General features: G+C 46.8%; 1 protein-coding gene across 1 annotated transcript in view; it reads right to left on the minus strand.

Annotated features, from left to right (window-relative positions):
* Positions 1 to 10,925, minus strand: part of KANK4 (KN motif and ankyrin repeat domains 4) — a 55,331-nt gene extending 44,406 nt beyond the window's left edge. The window contains exon 1 of the mRNA XM_045027301.1: positions 10,793 to 10,925. The gene's annotated coding sequence lies outside the window, so the exon portion shown is untranslated. The remainder of the gene's footprint in view (positions 1 to 10,792) is intronic.
* Positions 10,926 to 21,289: the final 10,364 nt, after the last annotated feature.

The following is a 21,289-nucleotide window of genomic DNA, read 5'->3' on the forward strand; positions in this document are numbered from 1 at the left end:
GAGCACTCCGGGTATGTCTACGCTGCAGTTAAAGACCCGGGGCTGGCCACTGCCGGCTGACTTGGGCTCACAGGGCTCAGGCTGTAGGGCTGTTTAATTATAACATATACGTTTGGGCTCAGGATGAGACCAGGCGCAGACTGAGCCCAAATATCTACACTGCAGTTAAATAGCCCTGTGGTGTGAGCAGCATGGGCCAGCCGTGGGTTTTTAATTGCCGTGTAGACATACCCTTAGGGACAGGCTGTCTGGGGATATGTTTTATCTGAAGCATGGGGATAAGAGTGGGTGTTTACAGATGAGCGGTTCACTATTTATTGTGTTCATGGCATAACCACAGAAGTTAGATAAACATAAAACACTTGTTCTGGAAGGTTGCAACGTAACACTGCTTTAGTGTGTAAAATCCAGAACCTAATACACAAGAGCCAAAAATGGGGAGACAAAGCAGGCTGCTCCCTATGGCAGTGAGTCACAACTCAACCTGCCTTGCTCTAGGATGGCTTTTTGCAGGTTGACGGCTCCTGAATACCCCGCCTGCACGCTTCCCTACAGAGCCCCCTAGCACACAAGCAGGGCGAGGAAACACCTGCCAGCTTGAAGTGATAGCTTGTAACTTTAACACCGTTTTCAATACATCACATTCATCACTCTGCATTATTGACATTGTAAGCTCCTCTCACCGCCAGTGCCAGACCATGGGATGGGGGCACCTGCTATGTAACATCCTTTAGACATTGAAAGAAATGATCTAATTAATATTTGAAGGCTGTGAACTCCAGGGAGATCTGGGAGTTCATTATAAAGGTATAACCAAGAGTGATGGAATGAAATTACAAAAGGGAAACATTAGGCTGAGCTTTCTGACAGTGAGATTAGTTAGTCCATTGATTAATCTCCACTTCATTGCCATGTTTAAAATTAGGCTGACTGTATTAGGGAATGTACAGCAGGGATAGGGTGCCCAGACAGCAAGTGTGAAAAATCGGGACCGGAGGTGTGTGTATGTGGGGGGGGGGCGTAATAGGAGCATATATAAGAAAAAGACCCAAAAATCAGGACTCTCCCTATAAAATCGGGACATCTGGTCACCCTAAGCAGGGAACATACTTGCACAGTCTGGGAAGTGAGCTACTTGTCCAAATAGGCCAAATTCAGCCCTGGTGCAAGAGGGCACAACTTCATCGCTTGAGGCGTCCCTGAGGTTCATCTGTCTCACTCAGGCATCTGAACTGTCCTAGGAGCCTCAAGAATTGGAGAGAACAAATGTGGCATTAAAGGCTCCTTGAGATCCTCAGTCAAGTGCAGCTCCGGCAGACTCAAGGATCTAGAGTCAAGGACTCACAGAACCATTAGACTAGTAGCCAACTGTGTTGAACACCAGATGACTAGTAGACCCCAATAAATGTGGCTTCAGTAGGTGTATGCACAAGAAAGAATGACTTGGCAAATTTAACTCAGACAAATCAGGCTGCTGAGTAACTACCCCAAAATTACTTAATCAATTAAAGAAATTGTTTTCAAAATAATATGTGAAACTCTCAAGGAGTCTTTAGGTGTTTAAATAGCCATTTAATGAGATGGCAGTGAAAGTTATGCAGATATTAATTTTACTAAAACTGCTTATTGCTGTTTGTTAAATATAGTTAATGCTCTGTCAACATTTCCATTAAAACGACAAGTTCAAGGAAAGACACATCCTATCTAGAGACTTCCCTTTTATGACTTGCCAGGGTAAGAAAACATCATTCAGACTCTTCCTCTAAAACCTCTTTGACGAGTGGCTGCTAGTCTCTTCTGGCCATGAATCAGGTAGTGTTATAAAAGCAGTGTTGGCAATTCTTGTCATTTTTATTGAATTGTGCAATATGTGGTGTGTTCCTTAAAGTCCCAGCTCCTGGAGTCATGTGACTATATGAATCTCGTGGTTGCAGAAAAAAGTTTGAACATGTGAATCCTAAATACTTCAAAACCAGAAGGCAAATAAAAAGAACCTACTGCTAATATTTCATTATTATTAAGTCAATCTCATGAGTTTTTGGAAGCCCTGACTCATGGTTTTTGAACATTCAGACATGGCAATACAATGAAGCTAGAAGTGCAGGTTATTCTTCATCTCTTCTGACTGCTTGCCTCTGTTTTTCTAGTTACTGTACATGCTGGAACAAAGATCCTCATCATGCAGGCTTTGGAGACTGGGCATAGTACCATCTCAGTACAACCACCACCATCATCATTGACACACCCACTGCAAAGAAACCAAGTTGGTGGCTTCTCCAAGTACACAAGGTTGTCTTCAACTTGGCCAGACCTTAATGCTCCAAGGCCTTTCTGAGGAGGTTTCCATGCTCAGGTTAGAACATAGGATCAGGGTTCTGCTGGAGTTTGTGGTGGAATGGAGTCTGTAGCTGCTGTTAAACAGGAAGGAGGTGAATCTAAGATCCACCCTGAAAGGAGAGCCACTTTTGCCTGAGTTGATTTGGAAAGAGCCTGATGTCCCACCTTGAGGGATGGAAAGAAGCCTTGGAGCAGTGTCTTAATTTCTTAAGAAACAACAGACACCCAGTGGATGCTGGACTCCTAACTCCCCTCTGTGCCTTTGAAAATCTCCCCCCCCACCGCACTGTCTCACCTGCTCTCTCTCTGCTGTCTCATTTGCTGGGTACAGGGCAACTAAGTTTTTTTTCTCAGGCAGTAGCAGTGGTCAGGGAGCTGGTGTGAGTCTCACACAGACCCTCCTGTGTGCCTCAGCTCTGGGCATGGAACTTGACGGATAGCCCACACCTCCGCTTTGGGGGTAAGCTTGCTGCACAGAGACTTTGGAGGACAGGGAGCCCAGGCAATGAGAAGAGAAGAGACTGAGTGAGGTACTTGGGACACCAAGAACTACTTACTCTACCCCCTGGCAAAAGAGGCCCAAGGATTAACTGCAGGTAGAAGACAGGGCAGAAACTAGGAAGATGTACACTCTTCACTAAGCTGCATGGGTGGAGTGAAGCTCTTTTGGTGATTTCCTGGTCTGCTATTTCTTCTACTTTTTTAACAATCCTATCAGCCCTGCTTTCTCCCGTCTGCCACAGGAGTTAATGCCCATTTCAGTTCCCTCCAGCTCTCTGACCTTTAATAGCTTGCGGATCTGTCTACACTAAGGAAACTCTATGTTGGCAGAGCTACGCTGGCATAGCAAGAGTGTAGAGGCAGCCTACGCTGACAGAGGGGGGGGGTTTCTATTGGCATAGTACCACTGCATCCCAGAACAAAGCACTCTTCTGTTGATATAGCTCCATCTATGCTGGGGATCATATCAGTGTAGCTATGTCAGACCAATGTATCTATGCCAATATAACTTTTCAGTGTAGATCTGCCCTTGGACATCCTCAGCAGCTGGGCGTAAGGGAGAGACAGCCAGGTACTATGCTCAGACCCTCAGGGAACTGCCCCTTCATTCTTCCTGTGGGCTGGTCTGCACTTGAAAGTCATATCTGCATAGCTACGCCGACACAACCGCCAGAGTAGATGCAGCTGTGTCAACAGAAGAGTGCTTCCATCAGGGTAGCTAATGTCGTTCGAGAAGGTGATGTTTCTGCATCTACAGAAAAACCCCTTCTGTCTGCATAGGCTCTGTCTACATTACAGGGCTCTGCTGGTATAGTCTCTGTAATGTAGACATAGTCTGTAATTAAATAAGGGTTCCCTGCTCACTGGCCATTAGCAGTGCCCATCACTGCAGCCAATGATTATAAAGGGTCCTTTTGTGCAGAACACCCGAATGTATTTATTTTTTAAACCTCCACCAACGTGCAATATCCATTTTATTCCACAGTTGCATGAGGTTAAAAAACAGGACTTGGCTCACTGTGTAAACCCTCTGCTCACGGTCCATACCACTCGCCTATATAAAAGCTTGCACACATAGCAAATTTTGCAATGTTGGAGGTCTGTGTTACAATGTGATCATTCTCCCAGCTCTGATAGATCTGTTTGGTCTTGTCTGTGTAGATGGAACCTAACTATTTGCAGAGCCCTGTAAAAACCTAGGACCTAACTACAGTCTCAGTTACATCTAATGTTTTTCCTAAATTCTGATATGTGATAACATTAGAATCATGGAGACACAGACAAAAGGTAATTTAATGTGAGAAGGTTTTAGAAATAAGGGCCAGTTGTGAGTAGGCAGCAGGGTGAAAGTGGCAGGAATCCTGCTCTGCAAAGCTCAGGTTCTGCTCTTACACCATTGTAAAGCAGGTGTAACTTCATTTACTCCAGCTTTTTCACCAGTGTAACTGAGAGCAGGATTTAGCCACAAGCAGGCAGGCCTCTCACTGCTCACAAGACTAAGACTGGCAAGCAGGGGTGCAAACTTCTCTAGTCAATCATGCTCACAACTATCCTAGCTTAGAGAACTGATGGGTGCTCACCTTTCTGCTGGGATTTTAACTCAGTTGTGACCCGCATCCTGGAAGGGAACTATAGCTCTTTTTAAGGTACCGAGTGGACAGTTTTTCTTTAAGCTTTATTTTTTGTAGTGGTAGTGTAGTTTTATAATACAACCTCTGAGCATCCTGAAAGGCTCGCTATCCGTTCTTCCTCCTGCAGCGAAGAATGACTCTGCAGCACTGACTTCTCACAAATTACTGACCATACAGGAGGTTTTAGTACTTGTACCCATCCACTCTGCCATACAGTTCAGGGAAAAGGGAGCTGAATCGGATGGAGAATAAGAGCAGATGCATGTTGTCACCTGTTAGCTGGGACATCAAATGGGCCGGACAAGCAAATAAGAGGCATCACAATTCAGGCTTTTTTGTGTTTTGATGTGAATTGCGTAACAAGTTGAGTTTTATGTAAACCCATGAGAAATTGTGACGGAAATGTCAGATCCTTCTGTTTACGACACAGATGTTGAGCTTTAGCAAAATTAGCAGTCTAGCTACAGAAAGGAATCTAGGATTGGTAAGCATATAACAAGTGTAGTCTGAAAAGTTATCTCAGGACAGGCATAAGAGCCAGGAATTCCTACATTCTAATACTAGCCCTGACACTGACTGTCTGTTTGACTGTGGGCAACTCACCTAACTACTCTGCTTCAGTTTCCCTATCTAAGAGGTGGCTGAGAGTACTTCCCCATTGTGTGTCCCAGGGATATTGCCAAGATTGATTAGCTAATGTTTATACAGTGCTTGTTCTAAGTCTTAGGCCTGGTCTACACTAAGGGGGGAATCAATCTAAGTTACGCAACTTCAGCTACGTGAATAACGTACTTAGATCTACTTACCACGGTGTCTTCACTGTGGTAGGTTGACTGCTGATGCTCCCCCGTCGACTCCGCCTAAACTTTTCGCTCTGGTGGAGTATTGGAGTCGACGTGAGAGCGCTCGGCAATCGATTTATCGCGTCTTCACTAGACGCGATAAATCGACTCCCGCTGGATCGATCGCTCCGGAGGTAAGTGTAGACATGCCCTCACTGTATATCAACAACTAAATAGTTACTTCTCTGTAAAGGCTAACAGTGCCCCCCCACAGGGCTACCTGCCTCCCCATGACTATATAGCAGCATTTCTGCAATGAGCCATTTGGCACTGATTCCTAGAGTTTTGCAAAGTTTATGGATTCTGCCAATTTTACAAAATGAGATTTTTTCCCCTCAAAATAAATCCCCTATTTACCAGAGGAATGTCACAATTATTTCTTACTTCCATTTTTACCCCTTTATCATTTTTGGGCTGACAGATACAAAAGCAGGGCGGTCACTACAGGGACGAGTCCTGAACTTGCTGAGCGGATGGCAAAGCTCTTGTTGACATCCAAGGGACTAGGATTTGGCAGTCTTCCCTCCCCAAAGCCACCCTGCAGTCTTACATTGAAGGTTGATAAAATAAAAAGCAACGTATTTAGTGTATTTAAAATGGGCAAAGTTATTTTTTTCCTCCTTGTGCTGGTATTTTTATTTTTTTTACTTTTGCACAGCTGGGCTTGTAGCATATGGCCAAGGATACCTCAGTCATGTGTTGTATGACCTGACATTCCACTGGCTAAGGACATAGCTTCTGGTGCATAGTCTAGCATATACACATGAACATATTAAAGGAGACCAAGACTTTCATGGAATGTAGACTTTTTCCTTTTTATAAAGAGAGTTCATCTATGGCTATTTTTTAACCTGATTCTGCTCTTATAGTGGTGTAAATTGGAAGAACCTCCATTGAAGCCAATGGAATTACAGTGGTTTAAAATTGGTGTCTGATCAGAACGAGGCTCATGGACTCTAGTTGGTCTTGCACATTATTACACTGGTTAATGGCCTAATTCATTCAGAAACATGTGCAACATTCACTTTACACTGCAGTCTACAGATTGCTTTTTCAGCAGATGTGCACACTTTTCTGATTCATTAACTGCATTCAGTCCAGTACAGAACTGCTTGCACTTCTCCATCATGTACCCAGAATGTGGACAAGTTCAGTCCATCAAACAATCCCAAAACATATACAGTAGCAGTCTAGGTTAAAGATATCAGCTGCCATGTTTAACTGAGAGTTTAAAAGTTATACAGTATTTGCTGAAATCTGTATCATTCTGTTCAAGAACAATGACGTGTCATAGCAACTATTCTGTCATATTGTGCGCTCAGTGGGGAAAAAACATTAACACAAAATGTCCACTTGAAACCTGTCAGGCCAAATTCATCCCTGGTGATTTTCCAAAGGCTTCCCTGCAGTCCTAGCAAACATGGATTTGGTCATAATGCTTTGAAATAAAATGTTACTTGAAAAATATTTGGTGGGCATGTTCCAGGAGCATGACCTGAACTAGTAACTTAGTGGTAAAGATTGAGTGAATGAGCTTTATTAATATAACATCATTCATCTTGTAGAATCCCGGTGTATTTTGTAAATTAAACAATATGCAGGGATCAAACTACCCATCAGTCAGATGCAGCCATTTCTGGGAAAGCAGAGTCAGTTATATTTCTGTCCTGAAATGTACATACTAGCATTAGGCTCTATGGGTCATATTTTAAGCACCCACTCTTGGACCAAATTTTAAAAGTGCTTGACTTCCATTTGAGCACTCAGCAGTTCCCAGTATGATGCTGGGGTATTTTTTAAATCTGGCTGTGTATGTTTGCTGACCTTATTGAAGGAAGGATCACAGAGCAAAATGGAATAATTTTGCAACATATGGGCTCTGTTATTTATTTTGATTACAGTGGGGCCTAGAAGCCCTAACTGAGATCAGGGTTCCATTGTGCTAGGCACTATGCAGTAAAAAAAAAATCCATGCTCTGAAAAGCTTACAAGCCCAAGGTCCCCCCACCCCTCAATTCCTTTTGTGGAGGTGAATCAAGTCCCATGTAGTCAGAGTATCTATATTACAACACCTGATCTCTACTGCAAGCACTTCCACCTTCTTCTAATACAGCATGTATTCCCTATCTCTGGAGGCATCACAACAGAATGGATCAAACAGCGGTCTGTTCTGGTGTTGCAATGCTGTTTGTACAGTTTATTTCCAACGTCCAGATACCAATATAACTACCAATTGGCCTGGCAGAGAGGTGGGGTATCGCTGACAGATCCCAGTTGTCAGGGGGCAGCATTGAACCTGAGATCTTTGGAGCTAAAGGCATCAGCCTCTACTGCATGAGCTAAAAGCTACCTGCCTGTTAGCCAAGGCTATAGCAGACACATCAATCTCTAGATAAAAACAACAAGGCGTCTGGTGGTACCTTAAAGACTAACAGATTTATTTGGGCATAAGCTTTCGTGGGTAAAAAACCCACTTCTTCAGATGCATGGAGTGAAAAATTACAGATGCCAGCATAAATATTTATGTAATTTTCACCCTATGCATCTGAAGAAGTGGGTTTTTTACCCACAAAAGCTTATGCCCAAATAAATCTGTTAGTCTTTAGGTGCCACCAGACTCCTCGTTGTTTTTGTGGATGCAGACTAACACGGCTACCCCTCTGAATATCTAGATGGTCTAAGTGCCTCTAGAGGGGGACCGAACACCACACCAAGCAGGCATGGGTTACAGTGGCACTGCATGATATCCACTACAGTACAAGGGACTGAATCTGATTTCACTTACACTGGTTTACACTTTGTGACTCAAGTGACTTCAGTGGAGTACTGCAGATTTACACCAGTGTATGTGAGACTGGAATCAGACCTGTATACATTTTGTCTTAGTGCCATAATGGTCACAGATTGAATGTCTTGTTTTGAAGAAGGCAATTTACCACTGGGCTCACCAGCTCCTGGCAGGGCTGCGACTTGAGACCTATTACCAGTGAGAAAATGTAATAAATCTTGTGATGAGAGAAATTGCACTGTACTCACTTTACTACAACCCCCCCCCCCCCCAAAAAAAAAACCAACAACAACAACAAGCCCCTGGACATAATTATTGCACAATGACACAGAAATGGGGCCGTGAGCTCCGAGCCCCAGTACCCCATAGGGCAGAAGCCGGGAGCCCCACAGAGCAGAAACCCTGAACTCCAGCACCATGCGGGGATAAAGGTGGGAGCCCAGAGCTCCAGCCCACTGTGGGGCTAAAGTCCTGAGCTCCAGTGTCCCGCTGGGAGCCTGGAGCCCCAGAGCTGGGCGTCTGGAGCCCCAAGCCCTGCAAGACTAAAGTCCAGAGCCCACAGAGAGAGAGAGCCCAGGTAAAGTTACACTCTGAGTACCTATGAGGATGGGTAGGGGTGGGAACCATCTATTACGTCCCGAGTACCCATGAGAGAGGGTTAGGGGTGGAATCTTAAATTGTGCGGGTAACATGAGTCCCAGTGCCCTGCGGGGATGAAGCCTGGAGCCCTGGTGCCCCACGGGGCAGAAGGGTCAAGGCCCCCCCACACACACACACACTGCAGGGCTAAAGTTGGGAGTCCTGAGCCCCAGCACCCGACCGGGGCAGAAGCTCCAAGCCCCACCACCTGCAGGACTAAAGATGGGAACCCTGAGCCCCCAGGCCCTGTATAATTACCTGACGCTGTCAGGTAATTAAGCAAAACTTCTAGGTTTTGTCATTTTGAAAATAGCAATAGCAACAATTTCATGACTTTGTTTGCAACCCAAACACTGCAGCACTGTGCTAGTGCATGAGAAGCTGAAAGTGAAATTGACTAGAAACAAACAATGAAACTGTCTAGTCTATTTTCCTTTTCCAAGATGAATGAAATTTTAAAAAGGAAACAGGAAAAAACATAAAAAAACAAATTAAATTTTAAACATTTTTTTTACTGGGCACACTGGCCAGGGGAGATATTTTCCTTTTAAATGTATATAGTTTAACCTGAGATGGCACTTTTATAATCTATGTAGTTTTCTTTACTCTTTGCAAATGTGAATAATGTTGATTTGTTTAGTGCTTATACTGTTCTACCCCAGGGGTTCTCAGTGTTTTTCTTTCTGAGGGCCCCTGCAACATGCTATAAAAATTCCAGAGCCTAGCAAGGGCGGGGGAGGCATAGAGACAGGGCTCCTGGATCCAGGTGCAGGAGGGCTCCAGTCTCTGAGCTTCAATCGCAGGAGGGGGGGAGCCTCAGGGCTTCTACTCCATGGGGCTGGAGGTTCAGAGCTTCTTTAGCCCCATTAGGCTGGGGGACTCGGGGCTTCTGCAGCATCAGGTGCTGAGTTTGGGGTTCGTGCCCCTCGGGGGACACCAATGCTCAGGGCTCTCAGCTTTAGCCCTGTTGGGCAGTGGGGCTCGGAGATCCAGGTTTTAGCCCTGAGGGGCTCTGGGCTCCTGGCATTAGCGGCTCAGGGCTTCTGCCCCTCGGGGCACTGGGGCTCCCAGCTTGTACCCTGTGGGTGCTGGGGCTCAGGGCCTGTGGATCCCCTGAAATGGGGGGCTGTGCCCCCCCAGTTGAGAACTGCTGTTCTATGGTATTAGACAGTGCTTGATTCGCTGTGTAAATCAGGGAGTAACTCCACTGAACCTAATGGGATAAAACCAGGGTGAGTGGAAAATCAAGCCCATTCTCTGCCCCAAGAACTTGCAATGTAACAAAGTATGTGTGTGTCTGTGTGTTGGGGGTGGGGGGGGATTTAGCGGGCTTTTTCCTTCTCTTCTCTCCCCCTGCTATTGATAGCTTCGTTTTTGTGGCCTTCCCAACCCGAATGACTCCCACATGGACGATGATAAGCAAAGTATTTGTACGAGTTCACGTTCCTGGCCGGTCCCGGCGCTCAGCTGAGGATTCACCCCCCGCTAGCTTGGCTCCTACCTCGGAGTACAAGCACCGGCAGCCCTGGGGCGAGGAGTAACCCGCTGTCACAAAGGGAGAATCATCCCGGGGACACAAACCGCCCTGGCTCAGCCAACTCCAGCCAGTTCCCTTCTCAGGGCGGCGCCAGCAGCCGCCTGCCCGGTCCCCGGCCATTTCAAAGGGCAAACTGCGCCTGGTGTCTCGCAGCTCCTGGCTGCCCCAGCGGGCTGGTGTTTCCAGCTGGGGTGGGGGCGGGGGGCAGATATCTACCCCCCCAGCCCCGCCGCTGTAACAATAGATGGCAGAACCGCCTGCAGCAAACAGCTGGCGTCTAACTGCCTAGTCGAGCATGGGGCGGCTCGGCTCGGCCCGGCCCGGCTCGGCTCAGCAGCTGCTATTAACCGAACCGGGCCCGATCTCTCCCCCAAACTGCAGCGCTGGGGCTGCGCAGCCCCGTGCAGGGCGATCCGGTCCCCGGGGCAGAGATGCTGCTGGAGCCCCGGACTCTCGGAGCGATGGTGCCGGAGACAAAGGCGGCGCCACAGCTGACAAAGGAGCGAAGTTTCTTTACCTTGGGAGGCGCCTTTCGCTCCTGCCTGGCTCGTCCGAATCCATCGGCTGCTCCCGGGCCGCCTCTGCGCTGGCAGCACCTTCCCCCCCGCCCCGCACTGGGCTGCGTGTGCCGCAGCTCCCCGCCTCCCGCCGCCCGCTGCCCGGGGCTGGGTGACGGGGGGGGGATGCCCCCGGAGGCAGCCCTGGCCTCAGATGCAAGGCTCGGTGCCTCCCCCCAGACTTTCTGCGCCTCCCGGAGAGCTGCCCGGTCCGAGCGCGCCGCGCCCGCAGCCCTCGGGCTGGTCCCGAGCTCGCCCGCTGGAGTTCGGCGCCGCTTCGGCATTTCGCGCGACCCTCTGGCTGAGCTCAGCGCGTGTCAGTGTCAGGGAAAGAGAATAGAAACGAAAGAGCTTCGAATCGTGGATTCGCGGTGTAATGGGACCAGGCGCCTAACACCTAGTAGTGACCTGGTGCTTTGCCGCCTCCGAGCCTTAGGCGGCTCATCCATCAATCCTGTAACCCCCTTTATGGTTTATTAATAACGAGGAGACAGAAATCTGCGGTCTGATTTCTACCAAATACTGGGGGGGACGGGACCGCCAGCACTTTCTGAGGTCTTTAAGGTCTGCACGAGTGTCCTAATGCAGCACACGCCGTTTGATGAGATTCAAGGAGCCAAATTCTGCTGTTTAAAGTAATTCTGTGGAGGTCACTGGAGTGACTGTGTATTTGAATCTTTGTACCGGAGCTATGGCACTGACTTCAGCAGTGACCGAAGCAGTGGTGTATATTAATTTACACGTGGGGTGTAAGAGGGTTAAAGTATGAATTATACTTCAGTCTTATACAGTGCTGTGCTCTCTTCATCCATCCAGCTCAAAGTGGGTTACAAAAGAAATTGAGCATCATTCGCTATCCACATTTTTAGACAGGGAAGCTGAGGCCTCACCTAAGTTCACACAGCAGCTCAGTAGCAGAGGCAGGAACAGACCCTGGCTCTCCTAATGTCCAGACCAGTGTCTTATCCACGGGTCCCCACTACCCCTTGCATCCCAGTGCCATTCAGTGAGTGTGCGACAAAAATGTAACGTACATACCAGGGGACAGAAGGGGAGTGTAGCAGGAAAAGCAATTAATGGGGTTGGGCAGACACAGCTGTAATGGCAGATTCCCCTCACACGCACTTTATCAAGGAAATTACACCTGCGATGAATATGGCCCCTGGTGTTAAATGATCTGGAGCAGGAAAAGATGGGTTAATAGTAACCAGAATTGTATAACTGCCCTTTTTCCCAAGGGTATGTCTACACTGAAATAAAACATTGGCGGGTGGCCTCTGTCAGCTGACTTGAGCTCACAGACCCCACAACGGGAAGGGGCTCAGAGACTGGGCTCCAGCCCAAGCCTGAATGTCTACACTGCAGTTGTATAGCCCCTTTGCCTGAGCCCTGCAAGCCTGATTCAGCGGACATGGGTGAGCCATGGGCGTTTTATTCATTCTCCAGGTGACCCTTTAAAGTCCTGTACTGCAGTGTTGCACTACAGCATGTAGTATATATTGCCAGCTATTGGTTGGTCTGGGTTTTAATTAGAATTAATAGGCTATACTGATGATAAATATAATCAACTAGCTAATGCAGGGGTCTCCAGCTCAAATGACCACGAGGGCCACATGAGGGCTAGTTCATTGGCCCGGGGGCCGCATCACTGACACACACACCCCCGCTGCCCCCGGCCCTGTCCCCACTCCACCCCTTCCATGAGGCCCCCGCCTCTTCCCACCCCTTCCCTGCCTCCATTCCAACCCCTTTCCTGAAGTCCCCACCCCAACTCCGCCCCCTCCCTGCCCCCAGAGGGTGCATGAGGGGTGTGGTGGGGGCTCAGGGCAGGGAGTTGAGGTGCAGCAGGGGGGGTTGGGGTGCAGGCAGGGGGCTCAGGGTGCAGAAGGTGTGGGATGCAGCAGGGGGCTCGGCAGGGGGTTGGAGTGTGGGGTGCAGCAGGGGACTCAGGGCAGGGGATTGAGATGCAGGCAGGGGGCTCAGGGCAGGGAGTTGAGGTGCAGCAGGGGGTTGGGGTGCAGGCAGGGGTGAAGAAGGGGTGTGGGATGCAGCAGGGGGCACAGGGCATGGAGTTGGGGGGCAGGGTGCAGGAGGGCTCCGGGGTGGCAGCGGCACACACCGGGGCCAGGGCAGGCTGCCAGCCAGCTATGCAAAAAGACTGAACTTTGGGGTGGAAAACCTACTTTATTAGCTAGAAAAGGTAACAATAAGGGTAGTTTGCATTTTCTTATTTTGTTTTATATTGTAACCATTTGTTTCCATCATTCTCTCTTGTTTCTAGTGGAGCATCTCTTTTTTCTTAAATAAACATCCTTTAGTTTTATTAGAAGTGCTCACAAGCACTGTGTGTTATACAGGAGCAATGGTTTACAGTAAAACAGGTAAACTGGCTATGTTGTTCCTTTGGGAGACAAGGATCTGGGATTTCTGTGAGTAGTCGGGGTCAGGGGCTGGATATCACAAGGGAACTTTTCAAGGGGACTCAGGGACTGGGGTGCATCAATTGCAACACAAAGACAGTGCTGCCATAGCCCAGAGGAGAGTGCTTGAGTGGCTGGTAGACTGGTGGTGCTAGGGAGCTAACACCCAGCTACCACAAGCAAGACTCCCTCATTCTGGAGGCAGGGGTAACAAGGTAGCTCCTATCACCCAGGTGTAGCATGAATTTTCATACTTGAAGAAATACCAAATACCAATGTGGTTAGTATATTGCACACTGGAAAGGCCACATTATGGTCTTGATCCTTCAAGTCCTTCTGTCATGCACAGCAGGAAGCCCAAGGTTGTTGCCTTCCAGTACAAATGTGTGAGCACCAGTGAGGTTAAGCACTCGGCTTAGTTCTCCTCACTGAATGTAAGTTAGCCTCATGCCCCTTTTGTGTCCACTCTCTTCTCACAGAGTAAAGAAGGGGAGGAATGTGGGTGCAGAATGGAGCTGTCTTAAAAGACATGACAAGTGCCATTCTCAGCATCCCAATGAGGCACTGAGATGTTACTTCTGCTCCTAGGCATTTGGTGGCCGCACAGCAGCAAACTCATTAATGCCAGATCAGGTTCCCCATCCAGTTCTGCTCATCAGTCTTTCCTCCTCGCCCTGATTCATGCAGTCCTCTGCCTCTGCACTGTGCAAGCTCAAGTCCTAGGTGGGAGAAATGATCCCTCCTCATTTGTTCCTGTGTAATAAACTCTTTATGGCCAAAGCCCAAAGGAGCTGTTTCTGGGAGCTTAGCTATTTTTATAAGATGTTACACAAGTGCTTGCTTCTGTGCTCAGCAGCTGCAGCCCCGCCATCACATATGTTGTCTCCTGGACATACATTGCAATGTGAATTGTTATTAACAAATAAGGCTGCCAGTGGCTCTGATAACAAGGCAATAATGCGGCTGAATAAGCAACCAATTAGACTAAAATCTCAGTAGCTTATTCAGAGAAGGGAAAACTATCGACTGCAGACATATTGGCTTCCAGGCTTTTTTATCACCATTATTTGAGTAAAACAGAAACAGTATAAGAGGTTTTGAACTTCATGAAAAATAATAACATTGGTCAAATCAGGGAATAAATTTGATAGGAAACTATGGAAAAGGTAAAGCTAATCAAGGCAGATGGAAGAAGCAATGGGATAGTGGTGTTTTTAAAGTGGAAATATATTGCCCTGGACTGTTGGAAGGTAATAGACCTCTAGATGACTGTAACCCATTACAGGGGACTTGTGTGTTTTTGTACTCGTGTCCTGTCATTGTCCACAGATCTGGGAAATGGAGAAATTGGAATTGGTCAGTGAAGATTTTTCCCTCTCATCATTCAGAGCTGGAAAAAGGTGAGCAGGTTGAGCTCTTGAAATACAAAGTGGGCCACATTCTCGGCATTCCTACACACTTCCCCCTTTGCATCCATTCAGGCTTTGATTCATTGAAATCTATGAGAATCTTGTCTTTCTACTGACTTCAGTAGACTTTCATTCAGATACATAAAGTAGTAAAGAAATTAGTTAACAGAATTGTATTTTGCGTCTGCTATGTCAGAGGCTAGTATAGCAATACTGTGTCAGGTCAGGGAGTTGAGGTGCAGCAGGGGGTTGGGGTGCAGGCAGGGGGTTCAGGGTGCAGAAGGTGTGGGATGCAGCAGGGGGCTTGGCAGGGGGTTGGAGTGTGGGGTGCAGCAGGGAGCTCAGGGCAGGGAGTTGGGGTGCAGGAGGAGTGTGGGATGTGGCGGGGGCTCAGGGCAGGGGATTGAGATGCAGGCAGGGGGCTCAGGGCAGGGAGTTGAGGTGCAGCAGGAGGTTGGGGTGCAGGCAGGGAGTACAAGGCATGGGGTTGGGGTGTGGGGTGCAGCAGGGGGCTCAGGGCAGGGAGTTGGGGTGCAGGAGGAGTGTGGGATGTGGCAGGGGGCTCAGGGCAGGGGTTTGAGATGCAGGCAGGGGGCTCGGCAGGGAGTTGAGGTGCAGCAGGGGGTTGGGGTGCAGGCAGGGAGTACAAGGCATGGGGTTGGGGTGTGGGGTGCAGCAGGGAGCTCAGGGCAGGGAGTTGGGGGGCAGGGTGCAGGCGGGCTTCGGGCTCCGGGGCCTTTTGACTAAGAGACCAGTCTCTCTGGCATCAGTGAAACCCCCGACTGCTAATTCCACAGAGTTGTACCTGCTTATGCAAAAAGATAATTTGGTTCTCTGTCTGGTAGGGGCGAAACAACCCTGCTGCTCAGAGCCACCAGCCACTGTCACAGAAATAGAAAGGAAAAAGAAAAATGAGGATGGTTTAGAAATGTAGCTAACACAAGAAATAAAGAAAAAGAAAGTGTGACCTGTCCCATATATTAAAACCTGTTAGCATTTAAAACAAGGCTCCTGTTGTCAAGGGGCTAAGTGTTCATAAAGGCAACGCTCACCGCAGCAGTAAGCGGCTCTCCTTTCCATCTGAGGTGTAAACAGAATTCTTCAGAGCTCTATATTTGGCTGACCATCGTGATATTCAGCAAATATACAATGAGGGAAGCTGGGTTAAAAGTCCAAAAGTGGATGAAGGTGTCATTAAAAGAGAGAAACTGCCTTGAACAACAGAGTTAAATGGATCAGACTCAGACATACATTTGGTTTTTCAAAAGGAGAAGTACAATTGAAGCTAGGCGCAATTGCTTTAGTTTGCACGCCGTGGTAAATGGCTCGAGCTGCAAGAGACCTGGAACAGCATTGCAAGAGGAGTAATCTGTCTGTAGGGAATAACTGTTCTCCACGAATTTCAATGTATATGGTCTCAATAGGCTCTTCTTCAATCAAAGTGATTTGAGTGTATCTGTTCTGACGCCTTCCTTCCCTCCCCCTCACACCTTAAACTAATATTTAATGTGGACAGTCTGAGGAAAATCCAATTCACATTTAAGTGTTGAGCTCCCTCACATCTTTTCTGTAGAGAGCCCTACATGATCTTGATGTATTCACTGTAATGAGATTACCTTTCAAGACTCCAAGGACATAAAGAAATTAGTTGTGTTTAGTGACCTTATGCAGCAATAGCTTCATCTTTTGGACACTGACATTTATTCTTCTTATTCTGACACATGTACAGCTAGACTCTGACCTCTGTCCCATACTGTCTGCCTCTGTCTCTCGCTTCCTCTCCATGTCCTCTAAAGAGTTCGGTCATATTAAGACTTTCAAAGTTCCTTGCACAGTCAAATGGAGAAATTCCAAACTTAAAACCTGTTTACTAGAAACAAAACACAAGCCACCACCCAGTTGCATATATTCTGCCATTGTCCCTTGGGCCAGGTGTTGGCCAATTGCAATGTTGGCCTCACTCAATTCTTGGATGGGAGACTGCTGAGGAAAACAGAGATGCTGCAGTGATGGTGGTGATTCAGTAGGTGGCACTCTTTCCTCTGAGTCCATGCACCAATACAGTATTAGGGAGCACTGGGTACTCACAAATCTGTCTTCTGACTGTGTTGAAAAACTGAAGTCCAGACCATAAACATCCCACTTCACTTGACAAGGAAAAGAAGTGTTAATCTAAACTGCAGCTAAATTCCAATGTGGGTAATTATATGTTGCTTACACTAACCCCACCACTAATCTGCGGTATTCCACCCTGATGGTGGCTGCATTTCAGTAGTCAGTGATATGAACCCTACATAAATAATCTGTAGAGTATTTTGGAATGAAAGATATTTGTAAATGAAAAAAAATATTATTATGCTGTTGTGATAATGTGAGGGAGCTGTATATGTACAACTTATGAATTCTGGTTGTCCTTATGATCTCTGTGTATAACTTCAACCCTCCATGTGTAATAAACTAGCCATGGTCTGACAACCCCCTGCCCCAGCCCTGAGCCCCCTCCCGCACCCCTTCCCTCATCCCAGTCCCCTGCCCCAGCCCCGAGTTCCCTCCTGGAGCCTACACCCCCTCCTGCATCCCAACCTCCTGCCCCTGCCCTGAGCCCCACCCCGCACCCAAACTCCCTCCCAGAGCCAGCACCCCCTCCTGCACCCCAACCCCTCATCCTGACCCCACCCCAGAGCCCATACTCTCAGCCAGAGCCCACACCCTCTCCTGCATTCCAACCCCCTGCCCCAGCCCAGTGAAAGTAAGTGAGGGTGGGGGAGAGTGAGCGATGGAGGGATGGGGGATGGAGTGAGTGGGGGCAGGGCCTAGGAGAAGGGGCGGGGCCTCGGGGCAGAGGTGTTCGGTTTTGTGCGATTAGAAAGTTGGCAACCCTAGAGAAGTGTGACGCAGCAAAGTGGACCTGGATCCTTAAAGGACACTGTCCAAATCATGCTCCAGAATGGTGAGGAAACTTGGCCAGGTATTTGTAAGCAGGTATGTAGTAAAGTGGTTCTCAAGGGATTAACTGGGTTACTCATAGTATTACTCCCTTACTTCCTGTTTAGGTGGTGAGTTCCCCCACACTTTGTTTGTTATGTAGTTGAATAAAGCAGCACATTCCCATCTTGCAGTACTGTGTTTCTTGTGTACTGAGCAGTCCCTTTACAAAAGGTGTTTCTTGTTTTGCTTAGCTCTTGTGCTATCTAATGAGTAATTGTTTTAGAAACCCTATGCAAATCTTGGGACTGTTTGCCGTAACTATCATGTGAACCTGAAGAGCTAAACTGTATGAAGTACCTTACTGAGGAGTTGACTGGTTTCAAGATAGTTCCTGAAGAGTTTATGTACAGAAATGAGGTAACAACTTTCTACTACTTGGTGTGGCTGCAGCCTGCTACTGCTCTGTCCTGGGCTTCTTTGTTTCTGCCCCAGGAGGCAGCGTGTCTCAGGAAATCAAAGTCTGCAGTGTGTACAGGAACTGTGGCATCTCTCTACTTCCTGGAGGACTTACTCTACAGTACATTTTCCTTTTTTTAGATACCTTTTTTAAATTTCCTGACAACTAAAACACCATTAAACTATCAAACTATTGCAAATACAACAACTGACTTAAACACAACCCAGACATTTCTTGATCAGTCTCTTAAGGCATTTCAGCAACCTTCCCATTCTGCTGTATTGCAAACCTTTTTTTGTCTGAAACACACTATTCAGTCTCATAGTCAATAACAGGGTCAGTTTGTAGATTGCTTTCAGCTTGTATGTCTGCTCTCATTTCACTTGTCTTGGCTAAGTTGTCAGGTATCTTGAGCAGATGCTTACAATTCCTTCATAAGATTTTGCCTTCATCTGCAATCACTAAGTATGAGCAAGGTGCTTCTTCTTTGATCACTGTAGCTTTCACTGGCCAGTGCCAAATGCTCACTGAATCTTTGCTTTTAACTGTGGAAGATGTCCTGCTCCTTTACTGTAGTATGTTGTGTGACTATACTTTCCAAGTCTTTTCCTTACTACCACACCCTCATCAGTCATCCTTTGGTTTTTGTTCCATACCTGGTAATTGAGCATTTATATGTAGGCTTGGGAGATTTATATCAGTAAACATCGGTAAGTGTCTATTTCACTGGACACACACAAACTGATGAAAAAATATTTCCATTAATAATTATCCAAATAAACAACCTGAGAAAAATGCTGCTTGAGAACTTATTAAAGTTTGATTTGGAAATATTTATTTGTATATTTTGACACGTGATGTTGACAAATTGTGCTTTAATGGTTATAAAGCTTTAACTTTTTGAACCGCAACATCTAGTGCCATTAATTGTTGTCTGATTCCCCCATAATTTCCTGTGAAAAATTAAATGAACATGTTAAAAGCATAAAACCCATAATTTTGTACAACTTTGGAAGAATTAAAATTGATAAAAAGAGAAAAATACTTAAAAATAAACACTGATATTATGTGTTAAAATTATATTTAAAAAATTGAATTCCGCCAAGCCTATCTGTACATCTGCCATAGAGGCTGAATTCTCAGAGCTGATGGCAGGGTGACGTGCATTGCTGTACAGCCATTTCAGTGGCCCTGTACAGCCATTTCAGTGTTGCCTCTCTCATTGGCCCTTCCAGCACATTGTCTGATGAGAAATCTGGTGTCAAGCTAAGCCCTTTATTATGAACAGGAACAATGTATAGCAGTGAGGTCACAAAACTTTCTGCTGCTCTGTGTTCCTGCAGCCTGTGACTGTCCTGAGCTGGGCTTCTTCTTCGGTTCAAATGCTGCCCCAGCAGGACGTGTGTCCCAGGAAATCGAAGACAGCATCTAGAGCAGGGGTAGGCAAGCTATGGCACATGTGCCGAACGCGGCACGCAAGCTGATTTTCAGTGGCACTCACGTTGCCCGAGTCCTGGCCACCAGTCCGGGGAGGCTCTGCATTTTAAATGAAGCTTCTTAAACATTTTAAAAACCTTATTTACTTTACATACAACAATAGTTTCATTATATATTATAGACTTACTGAAAGAGACCTTCTAAAAATGTTAAAATGTATTACTGACACGCGAAACCTTAAATGAGAGTGAATAACTGAAGACTCAGCACACCACTTCTGAAAGGTTGCCGACCCCTGAGCTAGAGTGTACAGGAAGTGTGATATCTCTGCACATCCTGGAGGTCTTTCTTACTCAATAGCACACTGTAAACCAGAGTACCCACACAGTTGGCACTCTGGGAAAGCATGTGCATAAGCAGCTGGGGAGCTTGGGGGAGGTGTCATGAGTCTCAGGGCCTAGGCAATTGGACTGTGGGGGTCTCAGCTCTCAGAAGGGGTTGAGAGTAATAGGATCTGCACCCTGAGAGTGTGCCCTGAAAGCCAGAGGCAATGTCTGGACTCTGCTAAGACTCAGGGAAGCTTAAAAGCAGACGGGTCCAGTATGAGGGACCCACACAGCGGTGTGGTGAGTGTCCAGAAGGGGGAACTTGAGCAGGGCTGTGACAGCTGGGGAAGGTTGATTTTTGTTTGTTTTTAACTTATGAATCCATCCTGCCCCATTAAAGATTAACAGGAAAATAGTTACAGTCTGTAGAGTGAGTGCCTAAAGTCAGAATACAGCCTCAGTGAGTGGAGTCTGTTGCTTCCACCCTTTGATCTCCCTCCATCCAGAAAGACCCAGGATCCAGGATTCATACCATACAGGCTCAGATGGGCATCTATTATATATCAGACTTCTGCTATCTGTGTAGCACACTTCTGGGGAGACCAGATACTTTGTCATCACTGGATGAGATTGTTCAGGAGGGTTTTATTAAGTGGGCAGAGGAGCAGGTGCTATTCGAAGCTTCAGACAATTTCAGTAGCTGGTGGAATGATAGGTAAGGTCTGTCAGCAGGGTAGGACATGTTGGGTCCCTAAATTAATCTTTCAGATTGGTCGCGGCAGAGGAAATAAGGCAGTCATAGAAGGCCAGCTAACTAGAGACGTTATAGGTACATGCTCAGAGAGGATATTTACATAGGAGGAGTCCCAATATAGTGGTTCAATCTCTACCTATGCATGGACTCATCCATTGAAAGCCTCTTTCGTTACAGGGTGGTACTTTTGAGTAGGGATTTGGAGCAATCAAATATTTGAATTGCTCCTCTCCAGCTCCGCTCCGGCACCAATAATGACTTCCCCAGCTCCGCTTCGACTCTGCTCCACGCTCTGACTCAAATTAATTTTAACTTAATAAAAAAGTGCATACTGTAATTTTGTAAAAACATTATTTTTATTCAGACTTTTAAAACAATTTAAATGTCATCAACAATGATACAAACTAGAATCATTCATTCATTCTGTAAAAAATTATTGCAGCAATCAAGTCGTCTTTCATAGCCTGCTGCAAATAATTTAAAATTAACTTTAAAGCCGAAAACAGTCGCTCTACACTAGCTTGAGTTGTTGGCATGCTCGAAGCAATTCTACAGGCAGCGTGAATGTGGTGTGGGTAGCTGTGAATGGCCTCAAAAACAGACTTACATTTAGCCTACCAATAGACTCCATCGCCTCACAATCTTCCCGAAAGTTTCTCTCGAATAATGCTTCATTACAATTATGAATCGCAGAAACTCGCTGGCGTCTTTCTTGTTTATCCAATT

The sequence above is a fragment of the Mauremys mutica genome, chromosome 8 (assembly GCF_020497125.1).
Source record: "Mauremys mutica isolate MM-2020 ecotype Southern chromosome 8, ASM2049712v1, whole genome shotgun sequence".
NCBI lineage: Eukaryota > Metazoa > Chordata > Testudines > Geoemydidae > Mauremys > Mauremys mutica.